This window comes from Triticum dicoccoides, chromosome 5A, assembly GCF_002162155.2.
Source record: "Triticum dicoccoides isolate Atlit2015 ecotype Zavitan chromosome 5A, WEW_v2.0, whole genome shotgun sequence".
NCBI classification, from domain to species: Eukaryota; Viridiplantae; Streptophyta; class Magnoliopsida; order Poales; family Poaceae; genus Triticum; species Triticum dicoccoides.
This window is the reverse complement of record NC_041388.1, coordinates 504,353,925-504,375,339: the sequence shown is the minus strand read 5'-3', so window position 1 is coordinate 504,375,339 and position 21,415 is coordinate 504,353,925. Positions and strand designations below refer to the sequence as shown.

Genomic DNA, 21,415 nt, shown 5'->3' with positions numbered 1-21,415 from the left:
AAATTCAAACTGGTAAGGTCCAACCATATTTTGTAACCAACTACCAAAGTTTATTTTCTCCTGAATATATTAGCTTTAACTAACTATTTATCAGTAATCAGGGATTTAAATATTAGGACTAAGTTGATTGATAATATGCATCACAAAAGGACTGAACCTCTGCAATTTTGTGTTCCACTCAATGATGAAAGTTTGTTCAATATTTCATTGAGATATTTCCTGTACTATCCCTTCTTCCACCCATTATAATACATTTCAAATCCAATTTTGAACATCTGGTGTCTGCTATTTTACGCCTGTGGGGAGAAATTGCAGAAAGCTTAACACACCAAAATCCAACCCTAGTTAGATTAAAACATGCACAAATCCCCATCAATCAGGTAAAACCATGGACATGAGTGTACAAGGAATAATATATTTTTTGTCAAATGAACTGTTGGTTAACTACTATTGGATTTTTTCTAATATTTTGCTTCAGCTTAGGTCAATTATCAATTGATTTCTGTGCAATCTCTGTTTTTATCAGATTTCCATGTTAAGCAAAATATGTTCACTAAATTAAGATGCCATCGTGAAATCATCTAGCTCAAGATAGGAAAGAAGAATTAGAAGTTGGATAAAAGGGCGGAGGATATTGTAAAAATTCCAATGAAACATGCTGGAGATAGCAATTAGGTGTAGTCCATTTCATAATGCTGAAACAATACCAGTTACACCAAATATCAGTGCAGTTTAATGTTCATGTCAGGATCTAAGAGGGTTAGAAACATGGAGAGAAGATAGTAATTATGTAAAAAGGAGAGGATGTACCGGTGATCAACATATATATGTATTAACTGGAGAGATGATGCAATAGAGCAGAATTTGAGTAGGTGTCAAGTTCATTGGTCGTGGCCATTTGATCAGATATACTAATAGGACCTTATAATGCATTTTAGCTAGAGGAGCACATCCATGTATGGAGCAAATTCACTTTATAACATGTAGCCATAGATATTTGTGTGTTGTATCCAGAAAGTACAAGGGGAGACCAGTAGTTGCATGTGTAGTACATTCTTTTCTACTTCTTGAAAGATTGAGAATATTTAGGTAGCTTTAGCTGATGAAACAGAGGTACATTCATTCAAAACTGATTATACTAAAATCATCCATTTCATTCTCTCTTGACTTATTAATGCATAAATGTTGGTACAACTCCACCTTATGTGAAAGTAAGGGGCAGGGAATCAATCACTTGATGTTCAAACCCTGAAGATAATAATATACATGATGGCCAAGGTTGCTCAATGGATAGATGATTTATCTGCTCTAGAGGCGAAGTTAGCAAAAGATTGAATGACATGGTTCCTTATTTCCTACTAATACAACATACTATATATCCAGTTATCCATATGATAGTATGGTTGAATGCCAAACTGCAAGGTAGAATTTGAGGAGCAGGCTTCCAGTGGTCATTTATACTTTATACACTGCATAGGACATGTAAAATTTAATTCACTTCCTGGAGCGGATAGATTGAGGTATGGAGACAACATAGATGGTGGGTGGTTGTTTTCAATTGAGTTGGCTCTAGTGTATGCGAAGTTCACCTTGGAGTATCCGGCTGGAGGATGATCCTGTGTTGCTTGGATGGGAATGAGTTATGTTTTACTTTGTAATAATATATCTATTTCTAAGCATTGCACCCTTCTCAGTCTTGGTATCCCAAAGGAGTAGCTCCCATTTATCTTCTTTTCTCTCTGAACAGGTTGAAACATAAGTTCACCTTGGAGTAGCAGATGGCATTTTTGGCTCAAGAATTTGAAGTGGCAAACAATATAACTCCAATGAAGACTAAAAACTTTGACTAGTCTGCTTAAGAATAAGTGTGGCAGCAGTTTACATTTCTTAAGTGTAACCTTTTAGAGGTAGTGTGAATGGTCGCTAGATCAAAGTTTTGATGTTGTGCTATAATTGTTTACATGTTCAAGGTCTCATCTAGTTGCGTGCTTGATTTGGTAGTACGACATGTAAAACATGAAGGCATGTGAAATATTTTGATAGTGTGTCTTGGAGCCTGGCATTTCAGTAGTCTAATTGCAGACTCATTTTGCACAAAGCTGGCAGTGAGCTTTTGGTTTATCATCTCATATGAGGCATATCCCACATGAAAATTTGCAATGATTCATTTCAAAGGAGTCTATTACAATGATATATGATTAATTTTTCACTTGAATATCTTGCCTTTTAATTTGATATTTTGTTAGTAAATCTGACGACAAAATAATGCCTACTACCTTTGCTTCTACAATCTTTTTCCAAAGCTTTCTAGGTCTAACGGATTTTGTATTGGTGCGTATCATTTATTGTAAAAATGGATGGGCACGACAACGCGTGCCTTCGATGATCTATTGAGGATGGTGAATGCTACCGAGGTCTGAGCTTTTGACAGATGCCTCTTGACCAAACCCTAGCCTCACCTTATAAAGGGGACGAGAGCTAGGGTTTTATTTGGATCCTAGATGACCTTGCTGTGAGAGCTTCTTGTCTTGCACACCATGATGATGCCTAATCCAAAAGCAGGGCCCTTTGGCGATCGAAGGGCCTGGCTTACTGTCAAGCCTTCTAGGCCTTGAGGCCGGCTCAGTTGCAAGCTTCCCGGCCAATGGGCCACCCCCTTTATAATGTATTATTAGTAGCCCCCAAGCGTTTCAGGAGTTTTGGAGTCATGCATCGTCGAGGACGAAATCCAGTCAGGCCCTCTCCATACCAAATGAGGGGATCAACCCGTTTTTGTTTTCCTACCCTCAAGACCTTTGGCCTTCATGATTCCCATCCTCGTGGCTTCACGACTTCTGACTTTGTGGCTTTGAGTTTTGATATTTCCACCTTGGTGGCTATCTGACCATGCTACTCCTAGCGTCGTGGCTTCCTGACCACGCGACTTCTAGCTTCATTGGTCCTGAGGTTGTGGCTTCCAGCTTCGCTGGTCCTATCTTCGAGGGTCCCTCCCCCATGGCTTCTTACATTGACTAGTTTGCCACAAAAACCGAGGCTTCAGTTGTCGGTACTAAAACTGGTGGATCTTGTCTAGATGGTCCCGAGCTGGTGATCTAAGCACAATGGTAACCAGGGGATATTGTTTTACCCAGGTTCGGGCCCTCTCGAAGAGGTAAAACCCAACATCCTGCTTGGATGTATTCATTGTGGATGGGGTGCAAAGTATAGGATGATCTACCTCGAGATCATATTGTGAGTTCTAACGTCTAAAAACCTTGCCTCTACGGACTAAACCCATCAGCTTGTATAGGCATCAGGGGTATCTAGGGTTACAAGTATGTTAACTACAACTATGGATAATCATGCCGATCATTCAAATATGCCTTGAAGTCTACGCCAAGTCCTTGGAGGATTCCATCTTGAGTATGCTAAGGGCCAGGACATGCATGTCCCATTCTTCAGCTATTGGCGGGTCCTCGGCCTGGCCCATGACTAGAAGGCCGACCTGGTGAGCACCCCTGCAATCCAGGACACCATCATCATGAAGGAAATATGCCATAGAGGCAATAATAAAGTTATTATTTCTATTTCCTTATATCATGATAAATGTTTATTATTCATGCTTGAATTGTATTAATCGGAAACTTAGTACATGTGTGAATACATAGACAAACTGAGTGTCACTAGTATGCCTCTACTTGACTAGCTCGCTAATCAAAGATGGTTAAGTTTCCTAGCCATGGACAAAGAGTAGTCATTTGATTAACGGGATCACATCATTTGAGAATGATGTGATTGACTTGACCCATCTATTAGCTTAGCATGATGATCGTTTAGTTTGTTGCTATTGCTTTCTTCATAACTTATGCATGTTCCTATGACTATGAGATTATGCAACTCCCGAATACCGGAGGAACACTTAGTGTGCTATCAAACATCACAACATAACTGGGTGACTGTAAAGATTCTCTACAGGTGTCCCCGATGGTGTTTGTTGAGTTGGCATAGATCAAGATTAGGTTGTCACTCCATGTATCGGAGAGGTATCTCTGGGCCCTCTCAGTAATGCACATCACTATAAGTCTTGCAATAAATGCGAATAATGAGTTAGTTATAGGATGTAGCATTACAGAACGAGTAAAGAGACTTGCCGGTAACGAGATTGAACTAGGTATTGAGATACCGACGATCGAATCTCGGGCTAGTGACATACCGATGACAAAGGGAACAACGTATGTTGTTATGCGGTTTGACCGATAAAGATCTTCGTAGAATATGTAGGATCCAATATGAGCATCTAGGTTCTGCTATTGGTTATTGACCGGAGATGAGTCTCGGTCATGTCTACATAGTTCTTGAACCCGTAGGGTCCGCATGCTTAACGTTCGATGACGATCGATATTACGAGTTTATGTATTTTGATGTATCGAAGGTTGTTCGGAGTCCCAGATGAGATCATGGACATGACGAGGAGTCTCAAAATGGTCGATACATAAAGATTGATATATTGGAAGGTTATATCCGGACACCGGAAAGGTTCCGGGGGTCATCGGATAAATACCGGAGTACCGGGGAGTTACCGGAACCCCCCGGGGGGTCAATGGGCCTTCATGGGCTTTAGTGGAAATAGAGGGCGGCAAGGGAGCTGTGGGGCGCGCCCCCTAGGCCCAAACCGAATTGGTTTAGGGCTTGGGGGGGCGGCCCCCTCTTTCCTTCTCCCCTCCTCCTCTTTCATTCCCTTGCTAGTTGGAGTAGGTTCCCCCTTGGGGCGCACCCTATGAGGCCGCCGGCCCCCTCCCCTTGCTCCTTTATATACGGGGGCAGGGGGCATTCTAGAACACACAAGTTGACAATTGTCTTAGCCGTGTGCGGTGCCCCCTCCACCATAATCCACCTCGAGTCATATCGTTGTAGTCCTTAGGCAAAGCCCTGTTCCAGTAGCTTCATCATCACCGTCATCACGCCGTCGTGCTGACGAAACTCTCCCTCGACACTCAGCTGGATCTAGAGTTCGCGGGACATCATCGAGCCGAACGTGTGCAGATTGCAGAGGTGCTGTACCGCGTTGTCATAACGCTTCCGCTTATGGTCTACGAGGGTACGTGGACAACACTCTTCCCCTCTCGTTGCTATGCATCACCATAATAGATCTTGCGTGTAGGAAAATTTTGAAATTACTGCGTTCCCCAACAGTGGCATCCGAGCCAGGTCTATGCGTAGATGTTATATGCACGAGTAGAACACAAAGGAGTTGTGGGAGTGGGTATATACATATTGCTTGTCGTCACTAGTTGATTCTTGATTCAGCGGTATTGTTTGATGAAGCGGCTCAGACCGACATTACGCGTACGCTTATGCAATACTGGTTCTACCGACGTGCTTCACACACAGGTGGCTAGTGGGTGTCAGTTTCTCCAACTTTAGTTGAATCGGATTCAATGAACATGGTTCTTTCTAAAGATCAAAAAGCAATCACTATACCGCTTTGTGGTTTTTGATGCGTAGGTAAGAACGGTTCTTGCTCAGCCCGTAGCAGCCACATAAAACTTGCAACAACAAAGTAGAGGGCGTCTAACTTATTTTTGCAGGGCATGTTGTGATGTAATATGGTCAAGACGTGATGAGATATAAATTGTTGTATAAGATGATCATGTTTTGTTAAAGTTATCAGCAACTGGCAGAAGCCTTATGGTTGTCTCTTTGTTGCATAAGATGCAAGAACCATACAATTGCTTTACTTCATTGCTATGCGATAGCAATAGTTGCAAAAGCAATAGTTGGTGAGACAACCATGTGACGACACATTGATAGAGATCAAGATGATGGAGATCATGGTATCATGCCGGTGACAATGGAGATCATGACGGTACTTTGGAGATGGAGATCAAAGGCACAAGATGATGATGGCCATATCGTGTCACATATTTTGATTGCATGTGATGTTTATCTTTTATGCATCTTATTTTGCTTAGTACGATGGTAGCATTATGAGATAATCCCTCACTAAAATTTCAAGGTATAAGTGTTCTCCCTGAGTATGCACCGTTGCGACAATTCTTCGTGCTGAGACACCACGTGATGATCGGGTGTGATAAGCTCTACATTCACATATAATGGGTGCAAGCCAGTTTTGCACAAGCAGAATACTCAGGTTAAACTTGACGAGCCTAGCATATGCAGATATGGCCTCGAAACACTGAGACTGAAAGGTCGAGCGTGAATCATATAGTAGATATGATCAACATAGTGATGTTCACCATTGAAAACTACTCCATCTCATGTGATGACCGGACATGGTTTAGTTGATATGGATCACGTGATCACTTAGATGATTAGACGGATGTCTATCTAAGCGGGAGTTCTTAAGTAATATGATTAATTGAACTTTAATTTATCATGAACTCAGTCCTGGTAGTTTTTGCATACCTATGTTGTAGATCAATAGCTCGCGTATAGCTCCCCTGTTTTATTTTTGATATGTTCCTAGAGAAAAATAAGTTGAAAGATGATAGTAGCAATGATGCGGAATGGGTCCGTGATCTGAGGATTATCCTTATTGCTGCACAGAAGAATTATGTCCTTGATGCACTGCTAGGTGACAGACCTATTGCAGGAGCAGATGCAGGCGTTATGAACATTTGGCAAGCTCGGTATGATGACTACTTGATAGTTTAGTGCACCATGCTTTACGGCTTAGAACCGGGACTTCAAAAACCGTTTTGAACGCCACAGAGCATATAAGATGTTCCAAGAGCTGAAATTGGTATTTCGGACTCATGCCCGAGTCAAGAGGTATGAGACCTCTGACAAGTACTTTGCCTATAAGATGGAGGAGAATAGCTCAGCTAGTGAGCATGTGCTCAGAATGTCTGAGTACTACAATCACTTGAATCAAGTGGGAGTTAATCTTCCAAATAAGATAGTGATTGACAGAGTTCTCTAGTCACTATCACCAAGTTACTAGAACTTCATGATGGACTATAATAGGCAAGGGATAACGGAAACGATTCCCAAGCTCTTCGCGATGCTGAAATCAGTGAAGGTAGAAATCAAGAAATAGCTTCAAGTGTTGATGGTGAACAAGACCACCAGTTTCAAGAAAAGGGCAAAGGGAAAGAAAGAGGAACTTCAAAGAAGAATAGCAAGCAAGTTTCTACTCCCATGAAGAAGCCCAAAGCTAGACCCAAGCCTGGAACTGAGTGCTTCTACTGCAAAGGAAATGGTCACTGGATGTGGAACTGCCCTAGATACTTGGCGGATAAGAAGGATGGCAAAGTGAACAAAAGTATATTTGATATACATGTTATTGATGTGTACTTTACTAGTGTTTATAGCAACCCCTTAGTATTTGATACTGGTTCAGTTACTAAGAGTAGTAACTCGAAACGGAAGTTCCAAAATAAACAGAGACTAGTTAAGGGTGAGGTGATGATGTGTGTTGGAAGTGATTCCAAGGTTGATAAGATCACCATCGCGCACTCCCTTTACCTTCGGGATTAGTGTTGAACCTAAAATAAATGTTGTTTGGTGTTTGCGTTGAGCATGAATATGATTGGATCATGTTTATTGCAATACGGTTATTCATTTAAGTCAAATAATAATTTTTGTTCTATTTACATGAATAAAACCTTCTATAGTCATACACTCAATATAAATGGTTTATTTAATCTCGATCGTAGTGATACACATATTCATAATATTGAAGCCAAGAGATGCAAAGTTAATAATGATAGTGTACTTATTTGTGGCACTGCCATTTAGGTCATATTAGTGTAAAGCGCATGAAGAAACTCCATGCTGATGGGCTTTTGGAATCACTTGATGCTTGCGAACATGCCTCATGGGCAAGATGACTAAGACTCCGTTCTCTGGAACAATGGAGCAAGCAACTGACTTATTGGAAATAATACATACTGATGTATGCGGTCCGATGAGTGTTGAGGCTTGCAGAGAGTATCGTTATTTTCTAACCTTCACAGATGATTTGAGCATATATGGGTATATCTACTTGATGAAACATAAGTGTGAAACATTTGAAAAGTTCAAAGAATTTCAGAGTGAAGTGGAAAATCATCGTAACAAGAATACGTTTCTACGATCTGATCGCGGAGACGAATATTTGAGTTACCAGTTTGGTCTTCAACTAAAACAATGTGGAATAGTTTCACAAATTCATGCCACCTGGGACACCATAGCATAATGGTGTGTCCGAACGTCATAACCGTACTTTATTGGATATAGTGCAATCTATGATGTCTCTTACCGATTTACCACTATCGTTTTGGGGTTATGCATTAGGGACAATTGCATTCACATTAAATAGGGCACCATCTAAATCCGTTGAGACGACACCATATGAACTGTGGTTTAGCAAGAAACCTAAGCTGTCATTCTTAAAGTTTGGGGTTATGATGCTTATGTGAAAAAGTTTCAACCTGATAAGCTCGAACCCAAATCGGAGAAATGCGTCTTCATAGGATACCCAAAGTAAACTATTGGGTAGACCTTCTATCACAGATCTGAAAGACAAGATCTTTGTTGCTAAGAGTGGATCCTTTCTAAAGAAGAAGTTTCTCTCAAAAGAAGTGAGTGGGAGGAATGTAGAACTTGATGAGGTAATTGTAGTTTCTCCCGAATTGGAAAGTAGTTCATCACAGAAATCAGTTCTAGTGATTTCTACGCCAATTAGTGAGGAAGCTAATGATGATGATCATGAAACTTCAGATCAAGTTACTACCGAACCTCGTAGGACAACCAGAGTATGATCCGCACCAGAGTGGTACGGTAATCCTTTCTAGGAGGCATGTTACTAGACCATGATGAACCTACGAACTATGAGGAAGCGATGATGAGCCCAGATTCCGCGAAATGGCTTAAGGCCATGAAATCTGAGATGGGATCCATGTATAAAGAACAGAGTATGGACTTTGATTGACTTACCCAATGATCGACGAGCCATTGAGAATAAATGGATCTTCAAGAGGAAGACGGACGCTGATAGTAGTGTTACTATCTACCAAGCTCAAATTTTCGCAAAAAGGTTTTCGACAAGTTCAAGGTGTTGACTATGATGAGATTTTCTAACTCATAGCGATGCTTAAGTTTGTCCGAATCATGTTAGCAATTGCCACATTTTATGAAATCTGGCAAATGGATGTCAAAACTGCATTCCTTAATAGATTTCTTAAAAAAGAGTTGTATATGATACAACAAGAAAGTTTTTTCAATCCTAAAGGTGCTAACAAAGTGTGCAAGCTCCAACGATTCATCTATGGACTGGTGCAAGCATCTCGGAGTTGGAATATACGCTTTGATGAGTTGATGAAAGCATATAGTTTTATACAGACTTTTGGAGAAACCTGTATTTACAAGAAAGTGAGTGGGAGCTCTGTAGCATTTCTGATATTATATGTGGATGACATATTGTTGATCGGAAATGATATTAAATTTCTGGATAGAATAAAAGGATACTTGAATAAGATTTTTTCAAAGAAGGACCTCGGTGAAGCTGCTTACACATTGAGCATCAAGATCTATAGAGATATATCAAGACACATGATAAGATTTTTCAATAAGTACATACCTTGAGAAGATTTTGAAGTAGTTCAAAACGGAACAATCAAAGAAGGACTTCTTGCTTGTTTGCAAGGTGTGAAGTTGAGTAAAGACTCAAAACCCGACCACAACAGAAAATAGAAAGAGAATTAAAAATCATTCCCTATGCCTCAGTCATAGGTTCTATAAAGTATGCTATGCTGTGTATCAGTCCTATTGTATACCTTAGCATGATTCTGGCAAGGGAGTACAATAGTGATCTAGGAGTAGATCACCGGACAGCGGACAAAATTATCCTTAGAGGACTAAGGAAATATTTCTCGATTATTGAGGTGATAAAAGAGTTCGTCGTAAAGAGTTACGTCGATGCAAGCTTTTTACATCGATCTAGATGACTCTAAGTCTCGATTTGGATACATATTGAAAGTGGGAGCAATTAGCTAGAGTAGCTCCGTGCAGAGTATTGTAGACATAGAAATTTATGAAATACATACGGATATGAATGTTGCATACCCGTAGACTAAACTTCTCTCACAAGCAAAACATGATCACTCTTTGGGTATTAATCACATAGCGATGTGAACTAGATTATTGACTCTAGTAAACCCTTTGGGTATTAGTCACATGAAGATGTGAACTAATCACATAAAGATGTGAACTATTGGTGTGAAATCACATGACGGTGTGAACTAGATTATTGACTCTAATGCAAGTGGGAGACTGAAGGAAATATGCCTTAGAAGCAATAATCAAGTTATTATTTCTATTTTGTTATATCATGATAAATGTTTATTATTCATGCTAGAATTGTATTAATCGGAAACTTAGTACATGTGTGAATACATAGACAAACTGAGTGTCACTAGTATGCCTCTACTTGACTAGCTCGTTAATCAAAGATGGTTAAGTTTCCTAGCCATGGACAAAGAGTTGTCATTTGATTAACGGGATCACATCATTAGAGAATGATGTGATTGACTTGACCCATCCGTTAGCTTAGCACGATGATCGTTTAGTTTGTTGCTATTGCTTTCTTCATAACTTATACATGTTCCTATGACTATGAGATTATGCAACTCCCGAATACCGGAGGAACACTTAGTGTGCTATCAAACGTCACAACATAACTGGGTGACTATAAAGATGCTCTATAGGTGTCTCCGATGGTGTTTGTTTAGTTGGCATAGATCGAGATTAGGATGTGTTACTCCGTGTATCAGAGATGTATCTCTGGGCCCTCTCGGTAATGCACATCACCATAAGCCTTGCAAGCAATGTGACTAATGAGTTAGTTATGTGATGTAGCATTACGGAACGAGTAAAGAGACTTGCCGGTAACGAGATTGAACTAGGTACTGAGATACCGACAATCTAATCTCGTGCAAGTAACATACCGATGACAAAGGGAACAACGTATGTTGTTATGCGGTTTGACCGATAAAGATCTTCGTAGAATATGTAGGAGCCAATATGAGCATCCAGGTTCCACTATTGGTTATTGACCGGAGATGAGTCTCGGTCATGTCTACATAGTTCTCGAACCCGTAGGGTCCGCACGCTTAACATTCGATGACGATCGGTATTATGAGTTTATGTGTTTTGATGTACAGAAGGTTGTTCGGAGTCCCGGATGAGAACACGGACATGACGAGGAGTCTCGAAATGGTCGAGACATAAAGATTGACATAATGGAAAGTTATATTCAGACACCAGAAAGGTTCCGGGGGTCATCGGACAAATACCGGAGTACCGGGGAGTTACTGGAAACCCCCCCCCCACGGGGGGGGGGGGGTCAATGGGCCTTCATGGGCCTTAGTGGAAATAGAGGGCAACAAGGAAGCTGTGGGGCGTGCCCCTAGACCCAAGCCGAATTGGTTTAGGGCTTGGGGGGCGGCCCCCTCTTTCCTTCTCCCCTCCTCCTCTTTCCTTCCCCTCCTAGTTGGACTAGGAAAGGGGCAACCTACTCCTAGTAGGAGTAGGATTCCCCCTTGGGGCGCACCCTATGAGGCCGCCGGCCCCCTTCCCTTGACCCTTTATATATGGGGGTAGGGGGGCACCTAGAACACACAAGTTGACAATTGTCTTAGCCGTGTGTGGTGCCCCCTCCACCATAATCCACCTCGGTCATATCGTTGTAGTGCTTAGGTGAAACTCTGTTCCGGTAGCTTCATCATCACCATCATCATGTTGTCGTGCTGACGAAACTCTCCCTCGACACTCAGGTGGATCTAGAGTTCGCGGGACGTCACCGAGTTGAACGTGTGCAGATCGCGAAGGTGCCGTACCTTTGATGCTAAGATCATTCGGATCGTGAAGACTTACGACTACATCAACCGCGTTGTCATAACACTTCCGCTTACGGTCTACGAAGGTACGTGGACAACACTCTTCCCCTCTCGTTGCTATGCATCACCATGATAGATCTTGCGTGTGCGTAGGAAAATTATGAAATTACTGCATTCCCCAATACATCAGTGTTACGCGTTTTGTCACGCCACATCGTTGCTGCCGTAGAGACAAGGAAGTAGCCAGCCGGCTCTACTTTGACCACCGAGTCATGATGATAACGCATGGATCTCCTCGCCCATATCTTGCGTAGTGGGAAATTCCGTAGAAGAAGCAGGACACGTGTTGGCTTTTCGATGCCGTGGTTTAGATTCCCCGATGGGATGTAAAGAGCGAGGGGGCAGAACCTTCTATAGAGCAACTGAGTTGGGAGTGGGGCTTCTTTTTTCTTCCTCATCACTTAATGCATCATCATCAACAACATCAAATAGTGTGCATCTCCAACCGAGCTCTTGGAGTCTTCTTATTAGTGACTTCATTTGCATCACAGTCTTGCACTTCTTCTCACATACCACATCTGTCCAACAATGATGCAAAGTGAATGCTTTGTCTTTCTTCTTCGACCCTTTTTTCCCTTTTCCCTTGAATAAAGCTTGAGCAATGTTGAGCTACACACCACAATTGAGAAAACAAGTTACCACCTACGCATATAAGACATGAAGAAAATAATTGGTAAATTTCAATGAACAATCACCTTGTCTTGGTCATTCGTATCACTTAGGTTCAAGCGTTTGACATGTGTCAAGCACGTCAACTAATCTTGACAATCCGCGGATATTGTGGACCATCGATGGCGTAGAGAAGTGCCCGGTCGGTCGTAGCCCCTAGTGTTGCATGCACCGAAGAACTCTTTGATCTGCACCCAAAAAGTGTTCATTGGTTGCCCGCTACCAACCGCATCAAGACTAATTTTCTTACATGCCAAACATAGCAACTTGTCTTCCTCGGCTTGGAAGTTCCCTGTTCTTCCCTTTGGAATTTCATTTAAAACCTCCTAATCCATATCAAGATGGGGCTCCTCCCGTTGTACTTCATGTCTTGAGAGGGTGGTTTTTGAGAGACAAAACCTTGAGATGTAACATTTGTATAGTGCAAGAAAGTATCACTATCGGCACTACATAAATCAAAATTCAATAACCTAGGCACACATCACCTCATAATTGCATTACACAAGAAGAATCCATGACAAAGAGAGAAAAACAAAGAAAATAAAATTTTGTACCTTTGCGACATTTCGTCGAACATGTTGAGGACGCCAGTGGCCATGACAACAAGTGATGGCGGCTCCTCCATGGACGGTGATGGGATGAAAGGGGGAGGGGCACCGCCAGAACAGCCACAACGCTCGTCACCGAGCCCTTCTTGCTCTTTGGTCACGAGGCAGCAAATGATAGATCCCGTGACGACCTCTTCTCGCCCGTGCCACCGCATGAGGGCCTTGCTCTTCGGAGCGATGGTGTGGCCCGATGCAACTCCTTTGGCTGCGGCGGCGGCTCGTGCGGCCGCACAAACAACACGGCGGACAGGGGCAACCTTCAGATTCGAGGCAGCCACACCAGCGAAAGTGATGTACGCGCGGCAGGTGTGGCGGCGAAGATGGTAGGGTAGGCGGGTCACGCACGGATGGGAGGCGGTGTGACTGTTACGCCCGAAATGTTCAGCATGGCGGTTGGGCCTGTGCGCACTACGGTTTTTCGTCAGCCGCACGTGAGCTGTATATGTATATTTACAACACATAGAGGTGTTTTTTAGGGCTGCCTCAAATTGGGACCACAAAATATAAAGACAGGGCAGATTTTACATCACGTGTTGATGGAGGCCGGTAGCACCGTGCTGGACCGCCGAGGCCAAATTGCCAACTTCAGCGAACGCGCAAACCGCCCCTGGACCTGAGGAGCATGGCTCACACACGTCAGCTTGCTTCCCATGGCTCAACCATAGCCGCGGTCGACGACGTCCCTTGTCTACGTATGCAGGAAACGAAAACAAGTCGCCTAAGTCACCGCCGAAGCTGACAGGCGCCAACGTCCAAAAGTCAGATTTCAGACCCGAAACACGTCCAATTTAAACTGACTTCCTTCGTGGTTGCCCACTAACATCAGGCGTTTCGGCGGTGTGTCCTGGCTCTGCTATACACGGTTAGTTTTTTCTCTCATATATATTGACCCTCGGGCCCTCACCTCCTGTCCCTCTCTCCACTTTGCTTCCGTTCTCTCGACCATGGCAACGGGGAGCACAGCGTTGGCTCTCATCGTCCTCGCCGCCTTGGTCTTGTCCATGCTGCCTACCTCGCTCGCCGTCACCTCGCCCTACGTGCGGCCCAGGCCGAGGGCGATGCTCTCCATGCCCAAGGACGCCGGTGGTCAGACGCCGATGCAGGTATATATGCTTTCCTGGTTGTCGTTCTTGTATGGAAGTTGTTTCGAGCTTTCGGTTCCTGGAGAATAAAATCCAGTATGCATTAGTGCATTTCCCTTATGATTATTCATTTTCCACACCGTGAATATATGTCTTGGGTGGTTTGCGCTTCGCTTCTTTTGTCGAACTCAAATCAGTACATGGGGTGAAAGAAAAGGTGATTTGGTCCAACGGTATGATTATACCATAATCATACTTCATGCTTCATCTTTTCACTGCCCGGTTTTTCTTCGTAAGTTAATCACGCAACTCTCTTCTTCTCAATTAATCGATAAGGCACAACTTTTGCCTCCGTTTCAAAAATAAAATACCTCATGCTATATGTGCCAGAGCGTGGCATTCGTTGTGATCATGGTGTCCATCGTCCATGGATAACAATAGTAGGCAATTTCGCTAAAATAGAACACTAGGAAGTTAAGTTATTCTTTTGAACCATACTAGGAAGTTCAGTGAAAGGTGGCAATGGATTATGCTTCTTGGATACTGGTATCTTGGACCAACAGCATGACTGGAATCACACGAGGAGGCCACCAAGGATCGCTTAGAGCATTTGCTTACTGTCGATCGCTCAAGAAAGCGAGGGAAAGAAACTGCTCGGCTGCTTATTTTGCACTAGAAGCAAGCATGTCAAACTTGCCTAATTTGGTCATTGTCACCATGACGTGGCTACTACTACTTCCTTACGTATAGTACTCGCAGTCAGTCATGATAATTGCTCATTGCCCGTTTCAAATAGAAAGACAAATCGTTCATCGCTGTAGTACTCCTGAATTCCTGACGTGCACAGGTAAATGGGATATGCCAACCATAAACTACAACATTCAACATAAGTTGCTGCCATGTAGTGTTAAGGAATAGTTTAGTTCGTCATTAAAGAACAAACCGATGCATAATGTGCATAGGTGTGCTCAGTAAGGAGGATTTTCTATTTTATAGTCAACTAGAAAATTGCTATTATAAGTCGACTCAGTTGCATGTTACACGAAGTTGCAACAAAAGTTTGTATATGCACAAAATCACTACGGTTGCACATTTCTAAGCAAAGCTCGTTGAAAGGTACCTAATTTCTACTCCCTTCGTTCCCAAATATTTGTTTTTCTAGAGATTTCAACAAATGACTACATACAAAACAAAATGAGTGAATCTACACTCTAAAATATGTCTATATACATTCGTATGTTGTGTCCATTTGAAATGCCTAGAAAGACAAATATTTAGGAACGGAGGGAGTATATAAAGAATTGGCATACATGATCGTGGACTTAAAGATTTTCTTTTCGGTTGACTAACAGATTGATTCCCCAGGTTTTTGTTTTGTTTTTGAAGATCTCTTTAGAAGGAGGTGGATTAGCCATTTCTAATTTACGTTCATTCTAGAACTGAGCGAGATTGTATTAGTGCATGGAGTAAAAAGAAAACAAGTCAATTATTTTTTAGAATTGGTGATCGTATAGTAACTACTTAGATTATTGTTTCTACAACAATAGCTAATTAACATGAGAAAAAGATTAACAAAACCTAGGTGGCTGTAGAGCCCATCTGAAGACTAAACCGGCATCTATACAAGACGTGTTGGGTTGTGTGCATCTAGATCTAGCTATGCTGATGCCTGATTTTTCAGGGTGTGCAAAACCGAACAGAAAACAAACAACCGAACCCAAAAAATCAAACTGAACTAATATTTTCGGGTTTTTCAGGTTTCGGTTTCAATTTTGAAATCTGAAAACCATTTGCGTTTCGGTTTTGTTTGTTAGAAACCAAAAACCATTTGGTTAAACCAAATTAACTAAAATTGAGTTTTTTTTGGATTCAAAAGCGTAATGGGCTGCTATAGCACAGTACTTTCTAGCCCATTTAGTGCTTCGGTTTATGTGATTAGTCTGACTGCTTATCCAACGTTCTTTCTATATCCCTTTCTAATTGTTTTTTCCTCATTATGATATATATCATGTATGTACACGTGAAGTGATGTGTTTACTCAAAATCCACGTCAACTTTGATTAGTTTTGTCATTACCGAAACCAAACCAAAAGTAAATGATTATTACCAAAACGGAACCGTATCTATGTATAAAACCGTATAAACTGAAATATAAAAACCATATAAATCATAAACCATATAAAATGAACCGAATCAAACCAACAAAACTGAAAGCAGACCTGACTGATTTTGCATGTATTGACTGTATTGACCGGGGAATCGGATCCTCTAACATGAATGTTAGAGAAGCTACATTACGCTAACATTCCTTCTTTCTGTTCATATGATTAAGGATAAAATGACTGAAATTAATTTATAGATTAATGATCAACTGTGTACATTTATAGTAATGCTGTTCGACAATTGAGCATGCGCCACCGCGCGTTTTATACATATAGATAGGGTTCCACCGATCAGATGCGATGATTGAGCAAACAAGATTTCCAATTTTCGAAATGCCTAGCTTGCCAATACTTTGTGTTTACTACTTTCAGGTCCATATATCGACTGTTGGCCATGACGAGATGAGGGTGACATGGATCACTGAAGACGATGCACCGACAGTCGTGGAGTACGGCACGACCTCAGGCCAGTACCCATTCTCAGCGACCGGAACCACCACGAGCTACTCGTACCTAGCCCTCTACCACTCGGGGAAAATCCACGACGCCGTAGTCGGCCCACTGAAACCCAGCACAACGTACTACTACCGGTGCAGCTCCGACCCGTCGCGCGAGTTCTCCTTCCGGACGCCGCCGGCCAGCCTCCCCTTCACCTTCGTCATCGTCGGTACTGCATCGAATCACATCACATCACATCAAATGCTCTTCAGTTTCGCCTTACTTATTTCGGTCTCTGGTTTCATGCATGGCTTCGGTGGGCGTCCTGCAGGTGACCTCGGACAGACCGGCTGGACCAAGAGCAAGCTGCAGCACATCGCGGCCGCCGACTACGACATGCTCCTCCTCCCCGGCGACCTGTCGTACGCCGACTTCCTCCAGCCGCGCTGGGACTCGTACGGCCGGCTCGTGGAGCCGCTGGCGAGCGCGCGGCCGTGGATGGTGACCGAGGGCAACCACGAGATCGAGAGGATCCCGCTCCTCGAGCCGCGTACCTTCAAGGCCTACAACGCGCGGTGGCGCATGCCGTACGACGCCGGCGACTCCCCGTCGGGGTCGAACCTCTACTACTCCTTCGACGTCGCGGGCGGCATCGTGCCTGTCATCATGCTGGGCTCGTACACGGGCTTCGAGGCCGGCACGGCGCAGCACGAGTGGCTGCGGGGCGACCTCGCCAGGATCGACCGCGGCAGGACGCCGTTCGTGGTGGCGCTGGTGCACGCGCCGTGGTACAACAGCAACGAGGCGCACCAGGGGGAGGGCGACGGCATGCGGGACGCCATGGAGGCGCGGCGCGCGTGGACGCGGTGTTCGCGGGGCACGTGCACGCGTACGAGAGGTTCACGCGCGTCTACGGCGGCATGGAGGACCACTGCGGGCCGGTTACTGTTGGAAATTCGTCCACAGGATCGATCACATCAAATCACATGAACACATGCCCACAGAAAATTGATGGCCAAAGGCACGAGTCGTGCCTTGTTTTTTTTTTCTTTATTGATTTTCTGATTTGCTCCATGATGTTACAATCTGATGCACCGATGTGCATATATATAAACGACCTCACGAGCTAGCTAGCTAACCTAAACCGATTCAAACAACTGCTCTTAGCTGGATTCACGTTGGAACCTAACTAGGACATGGGCAGCATGCTAATTCTAAATACTAGACGGCTTGCAAACCGACCACTCCACGTACATCTCAACTTACCTACTTAATTACCCGGCCAGCTTGATCACGATTACACAAAACTAACTCAAGCATTATTTGGATTATCCCAACAATCACCCCCTAATCCAAACATCCGACTCTTTATCCAACGAGACACGCAGACGATCACCTCTTCATCTTGTCCCGCTGATTGCCTTCGGTGACGCGACGTACCGGGCCACAACTTCTCTCCTTGTAATGATGGCCACCACTTGATCACCATCTTTTTCATGCCGACTTGTAGACTGAAAACAACAATTATCCGGACTACCAGCCACGCTGCCACATCTTAGCGTGCTACATGCAGACTAAACGCATAGCCTTATGCAGGAACTCAACTTAACTGGTGCGCGTCCATCTTCACGTTGATCTTCATCTTCTCGTCGACTACTTGCACACGGGAACACACATCTATTCACCCGCCACATCTTTTTTTCTTTATCATTGGTGACACAACTTACCAAACGACACCTCCTGTCCAGCGGCAACACAACTCGCCATATACGTGCAACTCATCTCCACCGTATAGGAACTCGCCGGAACTCCTTGATCACGAACGGAAACGCAAGGCACAAATTTCTTTTTCCATCTGCTCTCGCTCTCAATTCTCCTCCGCCAGTGACGCGTCTCAACTGCAGCAGAAGACTTACACACCTGAGATCTTGGACGCACCTTACAAGAACTCATGTGCACACCTTGATGATGGCTCGCAACTTCGCCATCTCCACCTTGCACCCTCCAACGATGATCTCGATGATTCTCTCGGTGTTGCAACTTTGGCACCTCCATAACCATCAACGACCACCAACGCCTTGCCGATGACAGCCCTGTTGCCTCGCTTGCGACAGCGTCATCGCCGCCTTCTTGTCGCCGCTCCGCCGAACGACAACTGCCCGATCCTCCTTGTCGCCGCTCGAACGACAATTGTCTGCTCCTCCTCGTCGCTGCATCCCAGCGACTATATCGCCCGCTCCTCGTTGTCGCTACACCAGCGACTATATCGCCTGCTCCTCTCCATTGCTACAACAACGACTCTATTGCCCGCCCCGAGGCGCTAGCAGGGTCGCCACCCCGGGGCAAGCGCAGCTTGACTCAAACCTTGCTCTGATACCAATTATTGGAAATTTGCCCACAGGATCGATCACATCAAATCACACGAACACACGCCCACAGAAAATTGATGGCCAAAGGCACGTGTCGTGCCTTGTTCTTTTTTTCTTTATTGATTTTCTGGTTTTCTCCACGATGTTACAATCTGATGCACCGATGTGCATATATATAAACGACCTCACGAGCTAGCTAGCTAACCTAAACCGACTCAAACAACTGCTCTTAGCCGGATTCACGTTGGAACCTAACTAGGACACGGGCAGCATGCTAATTCTAAATACTACACGGCTTGCAAACCGACCACCCCACGTACATCTCAACTTACCTACTTAATTACCCGGCCAGCTTGATCACGATTACACAAAACTAACTCAAGCATTATTTGGATTATCCCAACAATCACCCCCTAATCCAAACATCCGACTCTTTATCCAATGAGACACGCAGACGATCACCTCTTCATCTTATCCCGCTGATTGCCTTCGGTGACGCGACGTACCGGGCCACAACTTCTCTCCTTGTAATGATGGCCACCACTTGATCACCATCTTTTTTATGCCGACTTGTAGACTGAAAACAACAATTATCCGGACTACCAGCCACGCTGCCACATCTTAGCGTGCTACATGCAGACTAAACGCATAGCCTTATGTAGGAACTCAACTTAACTGGTGCGCGTCCATCCTCATGTTGATCTTCATCTTCTCGTCGACTACTTGCACACGGGAACACACATCTATTCACCCGCCACATCTTTTTTTCTTTGTCATTGGTGACACAACTTACCAAACGACACCTCCTGTCCAGCGGCAACACAACTCGCCATATACGTGCAACTCATCTCCACCGTATACGAACTCGCCGGAACTCCTTGATCACGAACGGAAACGCAAGGCACAAATTTCTTTTTCCATCTGCTCTCGCTCTCAATTCTCCTCCGCCAGTGACGCGTCTCAACTGCAGCAGAAGACTTACACACCTGAGATCTTGGACGCACCTTACAAGAACTCATGTGCACACCTTGATGATGGCTCGCAACTTCGCCATCTCCACCTTGCACCCTCCAACGATGATCTCGATGATTTTCTCGGTGTTGCAACTTCGGCACCTCCATAACCATCAACGACCATCAACGCCTTGCCGATGACAGCCCTGCCGCCTCGCTTGCGACAGCGTCATCGCCGCCTTCTTGTCGCCGCTCCGCCGAACGACAACTGCCCGATCCTCCTTGTCGCCGCTCGAACGACAATTGTCTACTCCTCCTCGTCGCTGCATCCCAGCGACTATATCGCCCGCTCCTCGTTGTTGCTACACCAGCGACTTTATCGCCTGCTCCTCTCCATTGCTACAACAACGACTCTATTGCCCGCCCCGAGGCGCTAGCAGGGTCGCCACCCCGGGGCAAGCGCAGCTTGACTCGAACCTTGCTCTGATACCAATTGTTGGAAATTCGCCCACAGGATCGATCACATCAAATCACACGAACACACGTCCACAGAAAATTGATGGCCAAAGGCACGTGTCGTGCCTTGTTCTTCTCCTCTTTATTGATTTTCTGGTTTTCTCCACGATGTTACAATCTGATGCACCGATGTGCATATATATAAACGACCTCACGGGCTAGCTAGCTAACCTAAACCGACTCAAACAACTGCTCCTAGCCGGACTCACGTTGGAACCTAACTAGGACACGGGCAGCATGCTAATTCTAAATACTACACGGCTTGCAAACCGACCACCCCACGTACATCTCAACTTACCTACTTAATTACCCGGCCAGCTTGATCACGATTACACAAAACTAACTCAAGCATTGTTTGGATTATCCCAACATACACGTGACCATCGGAGACGGCGGGAACCGGGAAGGACTGGCGGATGAGTATATGGACCCACAACCCAAGACGTCGGTGTTTCGGGAAGCGAGCTTCGGCCACGGCAGCCGCTGCAGGTGGTGAATGCGACACTCGCGTTGTGGACGTGGCACCGGAACGACGACGACCAGCCGGTGGTGGCCGACCAGGTGTGGATCACCAGTCTCGCTTCTAACCCGGATAGTAACAATCGAGCGGGAGCGAGGGCTCGGGCGTGAAGCCTAAACTCGCCGTTGAATGGTGCTGGATTGGTATCGAATCTATAATATCTAAAGTTATCAACATCACTAATCAATATGCAACCATCCATCTCACTCCAACTCAGCA

General features: G+C 44.4%; 1 pseudogene; it reads left to right on the top strand.

Moving 5' to 3' along the window:
• The first annotated feature begins 14,100 nt into the window (after positions 1–14,100).
• Positions 14,101–17,968, top strand: LOC119299808 (annotated as a pseudogene).
• The last annotated feature ends 3,447 nt before the right edge of the window (positions 17,969–21,415 follow it).